At 42.2% G+C, this 6,000-nt stretch overlaps 1 protein-coding gene across 12 annotated transcripts in view; it reads left to right on the top strand.

Annotated features, from left to right (window-relative positions):
* The first annotated feature begins 3,863 nt into the window (after positions 1–3,863).
* Positions 3,864–6,000, top strand: part of PLEKHA6 (pleckstrin homology domain containing A6) — a 280,897-nt gene continuing 278,760 nt past the window's right edge. For 6 of the 12 annotated variants that reach the window (XM_073587152.1, XM_073587156.1, XM_073587155.1 and 3 more), the window contains exon 1: positions 3,868–4,070. The gene's annotated coding sequence lies outside the window, so the exon portion shown is untranslated. Of the gene's footprint in view, positions 4,071–6,000 lie in introns of all 12 variants that reach the window. The other 6 variants (XM_073587159.1, XM_073587163.1, XM_073587157.1 and 3 more) reach the window with 4 other exon arrangements.

Genomic DNA, 6,000 nt, shown 5'->3' with positions numbered 1-6,000 from the left:
TGTCTATGTTTTTATTACATTTGACTACAGGGTTAGTAATAGGGGTGACTAATATATGACTCTGCATTACTAACCTGTGGACTTGATGTCAGATGACATTACAAAGCTGATATCAACCATAAATATTACCTTACTTATCACCCCACCAGGGCAAGTGGGAAGTGCTGGGCAAGATGTGTGTTTTCTGGGGTGGCTGCGGGCTGCTATTTTTAGGCTGGGGAGGGCCACTCTTGATGGCCCCTTCCCAGTATGATAATACTAGTCCCCAGCTGTCTGCTTTAGTTTGGCTGGTTGTCAAAAATGGGGGGGACCCTATGACACTTTTTAACCCCTTTCTGACATCGGGCATAAATGTGCGCCGATGTCAGACTCCCTCCCTTTGATGAAAATCATATCAGAAAAAAAGCACCAAAAAGAATCAATATGCCAAAGATAACAAATATATCCCTCCCTTTGATGTGGGCTCCGGCACTGAGCCCACATCTTTCCCAGCTCATATCAGCTGTTTTGAACCGCTGACATGTGCCTCTAACAGCCGCGAGTGGAATCGCGATCCACCCACGGCTGTTAATTAAACACTGCTGTGAAACTCTGACAGCGACATTTAACGCAAGGTTCCGGCTAGCACGCCGGAAATCCCGCCTATCGGTGAGTTCGTCATGTGATCGCGGGTCACCGATGGGTTGGCATGACAACCAGAGGTCTCCAGCAGATGTCTATAGTTGTCAGTGCCAGACTTCTATGAGCGCCGTCCGGTAGTCGGCGCTCATAGCAAGTGAGCAATTCTGCTACATACAGGCGATCTGATCATCGCCTGTATGTAGCAGAGCCGATTGGATTATGGCAGCTTCTAGTCCCCCATGGAGACTATGGAAGCATGCCAAAAATAAAACAAAAATTTTTTAAAAACATTAAAAAAAAATTAAAAACATATATAAAAAATGGAGACGCTACAGGTATAGGAAAATGGCGCTTTTTTAACAAACTTTGGAATTTTCTTTCACCACTTAAATAAAAACGAACCTATACATGTTCGGTGTCTATAAACTCGTAATGACGTGAACAATCATAATGGCAGGTCAGTTTTAGCATTTAGTGAACATGGTAAAAAAAAACAACTGTGAGATTGCACTTTTTTTTACAATTTCACTGCACTTGGAATTTTTTTCCTGTTGTCCAGTACACGATATGCTAAAACCAAAGGTGGTGTTCAAAAGTACAACTCGCCCCTCAAAAAATAAGTCATCATATGGCCATTTTGATCAAAAAATAAAAAAGTTATGGCTCTGGGAAGAAGGGGAGCAAAAAATGAAAATGCAAAACCAAAAATACCTGTCACGACTGACAAGATTAAGACCAGTGGACGACACAACTTATACCTACAATGGGATGGAATGAGGTGAGGTAGGCCCTAACAGTAGATAAAGAGGGACAGGGGCACCTCCTGAACTCCAACCTGAGCCTGTCCCTACGCACCCCTAACACCTAAGGGGATTCCCCCCCCCCAACGCCGTCATGTGCCTGAAACCTGACTGTCACCTCACTACTCTCTGGCTAGGGCACTGGCTGGCAAGGACGCTAGCATCACCACTGCAAATAATGAACCACACAGGGAGAGTGACAAACACAAGACAGACAGAGGGGAACTTAACAACTGTCTCTGCTGCAAAGCACCACACAGCAGAGGGTAGGCACAGGATCATGAATTCCATGAAACCAGCAGATTCACCACTGCAACCAGAGAGCTCCTTACTCCAGACTTGTTCAACATAGATTACTCTATCACCGACAGTCAGCTAATGCGTCAGGTGACTATTTAAAGAATGGTGGGAGTGGTCACCACCCACATCAGCTGACCAGCAACACAGCAGTTGCCAGCAAGGAAACTGACATTTAACTCTTGCTGACCTGAAAGGAAAAAAATACATTTAAATTATAGCGGAATCAGAACTGCCACAAATCCAAAAATGAATCGTCAAAATACCTCTGGTCGTTAAGGGGTTAAATTATTTATTTAAACAGTGTGGGGACCCTTCTATTTTTGATAACCAGCCAAGGTAACGCTGACAGCTGCAGCACGCAGCTGTTGCTTTTGCCTGTGCTGGTTAGCAAAAATAGAGGGGACCCCACTACTGGCGTGTTGGAACTTTACTAGTCCCACTCCCACGTATACAGTCCTGCTTAGGTCTCTTACCTTCTAGTGTAAGTTCAGGGTCTCGTGGCTAGGCATCCTCTGCTAGGACCCCTTTTCCGGAAGGCCACTCTGTCTCTCTGTTGCTTATGTTCAGGATCTCACTATCCCTTCTCTTTGGTCTCCCCTCATTTAGGATCACCCTTAAATACGACACTGTCCACTCTGGACCTTGTAGTCCACTCACTATAAACTCCATACCCTATCTGTCTTCCTAGCAGTAAACAGTCACTTTCCCCTACATTAACCTCTTGCACTGTAGGTTAGTCCCAAACATTAACTCTAACTGTTCCCATAGTCAGACTACACATATGTAACGCACATCACAATACACAACACACTTCATATTAAATATCATTAACACTTATTACATTTTACAAGACATGACATTACACCACATAACACACTCCACAAGAAATCTTGTTTCTTTAAGGGAAATTGTGGGCAGCATGTCCCTTACACAACTATGATGATCAGTTTTTTTAACGTTTTTATTTGGTTTCATACACAAAAATTAATGCATGATATAATATACAAAAAATAATTTTGTTCTCCGAAGTTCCATATCCATGCAGTGAACTCCACTGGCTACATTGAAAGGTTCCTTACTATTAAGTTAAAGAACAAAAACATTCCATTTTCGCCATTACATTGGTATAAGCTGTGCGAAAACAGTAGATAAGCTATTACAGCTGCATACAAAGGTCTATGGCCTCGCTTTTCCCAGTTCTCAAATATCTCCAAATCCACCCAACCCTGCTGCAATGCCTACTTGTCATAGCATAACTTGATATCAATGCCATCCAGGTCTCCAGAAAAGTTGGGTGAAACTTACTTGGGAAAAGCAACTTGACAAAAAGGACAAATCAAGGACTTTTCTAATACATTGATGTCATGTAATGGGCAGGGTCAACGCAATGCCACTCAATACGTCCTAAGACAGAAGACACGATCGGCTTCACAGACCTGACTGTCAATGTGTCAGCTTATTTTATAAACAGGACACTATTGTGTATTATTAAAATGCCTGGCATGCTTCATGGATGTAGGAATGTAAACACGCGGCCTGACGTACAGGTGTCTGTATTTCACGCTCTGCCACTCTTGTATATCTAGGATGGTTTATGGCTTCTCACTTCATCCCTGATATTTTTTTAACCATTGCTGCCTTTCTTATGGTGGATTGACTGTCAGCCGTCTTTCTAGGTTTGTACTTTTTTCCTTTTCCTGCACGACGAGTAAAGGAAAACGAATGCAGATGTTTTTTTCATTTACTGATACCAGCGGAATCTGTTCTCAGGGTGATGATGATGATGATGATGATGCATACTCCAGTTCATTCTGCAATGCACCAAGTACACTTCATATCCTGATCCAGGAACATAAATATATGATCAAACCTTCCCCAATTCTGCATTATCAACAGCATTAAAAATTACAGAACAGATCACAATGTATAATGTCAATTCTTAGAGGCAACAAAGACCGGACTACACTTCTTATTCATTGTATAACCCTAGTGGTCAATAGTTCTATTCTTTTTTTTAAATGTGTCTAGTTTTCATCTGTAGTATGACAGGCAGGGGGTTAAATCTTCTCACTCTGCCTGACAGACTAGGGTCACGTGGAAGGATTTAAATCCCCAGGGATGCTGCGAGCATGCTCAGTGCGGACGCAGTATACAGCCAGCTCAATGTACCTCTGTATACAGCCCCAACCTGCATGCAGAGGAGCTCGCTGTATCACTGAGCAGAAGGGAATGCAGCAGAATAGAAGAAGGAGAGGATTCTAAGTTTACAATTCATTTACTATATGGAGATTACGAATGGATCCCATAGAGACGCACGTAGCCCATCAGGGCTACTTTGGAGGATGAAAGGTAAGGGTGACATATTTTTTGATAATGGCGTACATTTTATTGGGAATTCAAATAGCCAATATTAATCTGGGTCACTGAATATTAATCTGGGTCACTGATATTGCACCACCTGCTTTTATCTGCTCCGTATTGACATGCAGTGAATTAAGTCTCATTTCCCTGCTAAGCTCCCAATCCCTGCAGAGCAGCCACATTATTATTTCCAGTGCTTGTTATCTGCTTGGCTTGGGTCCCTGCATCCTTTCTCTCCCCTTCCTCCCTGCCCCATGCTCTCACCCTGGTCACATTCTCCATCATCACTCATCCCCCACCCGTCTGTGCCAATCCTTCCCACATCCTCTCCCAATGGTCTCAGCAGGTGCTTACATTACATTGTGTTTTCTTAGATTTAGCTGAGCAATTGATTGCGAAACACCCTTTGGGTGCTTATATATCTCATTTCCATAGATGAACACTCACATAGTGTGCGGTGCGCAGGGTTTAGCTTTGTGCTATATCCAGGCGGGAGCAATGACTCCGTTACTGTGTGCAATGATTTTTTATTATTGCTTATTACTGTAACAATGGAGAGTAGGCCATTGGGTTCTCCTAACAGTAAGTGTAGCAATGCTGGAGGACTACACATTTATTTTACCGATACTCTTATTATTACTAATATTATCTATGACGTTGCACTGGAAACGTTTTATTCTACCCCTTGTAGATTTCGAGCACTAGATCACACAGTGTTGGATCATGAAGACGCGTACCCATAGCAAAGACTAACAGTTTAGGCCTCTCCTCCAGTCTGCATCCTTAAATGTTAATAATTAATGACATTTACATCTTGTGCCATCAAACCTTATGAATGAGCCTTGGAAGTTAAAAAGAGACTAATCAACAGTATAGTACATAAAAAAAAGAACCATACATCAGCACACACAATTTAATTCCTACACGAGGGAACGCGTGATTCCTGCCTCTACTGTACAGCTTCTTCTATTTTTGAACCCATAGGAGGTCTTCGGAGTCTGCGTACATCTTGTATTTCATTTTCGAGATGACAAAACAACACTTGGGTCTTGTATGTTGGTGACCAGGTCACTTCTCCAATCTCGTCAATGGGACACGATCACTAGAATATGATTGGTTGGCATTGATTTTGCATTACTATTGATTTACATTGATTTAGCGAACCCTGCTTTGAGCAGGGGGTTGGACCAGATGGCCCAGGAGGTCCCTTCCAACTCTACGATTCTCTGATTCTATGATTACTAGAGCTATAGAGCCTTCTGCCAATATATACCCAAATCTGGTATACTTATAATAAATACCCCCAGTACAGCATAACTCCTTTTTTTTCCACATAGACCATTTGTTGTAGATTTGTGAAATATTTTTCTACAAAATGATCTGCTTCCTCTAAACCTCTCAATGATTATTCAATGAGAAGCCTGATGGGGTTGCCAAATCTGGTATCTCCGAGCTGCAGTCTGGTCTCTCAGTCTTCTATGTCATCCAGCGCCCACATTGTCCACAAATGACTTAGTTCACCCATAATAAAGAATGCATGGAATTGCATGGTGAAGTTTTTTTTTTTTTAAGGGAAGGACCTTATGTTTCCTATTACTATTATATATCGGAACAAATCACTAGAGCTCAAAGCTTGGAACAAAAGCGTTTCTGGAATAAATGCATTGTAGCACACTGGAGTCCACCAATCTCCCACCTCTTGTCATAATAAGAGCTCATTCAAGCTAAGTATTGCATTTAGCTTACCACATAGCTGAGAAACAGGATCATTTTCGTCTCTGGATACATATGTGTGTATCTAGGAAGTCAATATTCAGCCATTAGACAGATCGCATCTGGTTTCATTGAGGCCTATTAGTGTAGTTGGAAGGTGACTATACACTAGGGACCATAGAGATCATTACTGCATTGTTGGTCC

This window comes from Dendrobates tinctorius, unplaced genomic scaffold (genome assembly GCF_039654945.1).
Source record: "Dendrobates tinctorius isolate UK_male_01 unplaced genomic scaffold, ASM3965494v1 ptg000098l, whole genome shotgun sequence".
NCBI classification, from domain to species: Eukaryota; Metazoa; Chordata; class Amphibia; order Anura; family Dendrobatidae; genus Dendrobates; species Dendrobates tinctorius.
Note: the sequence above shows the minus strand (reverse complement) of the source record. Positions and strands in the feature narration are given on the sequence as shown.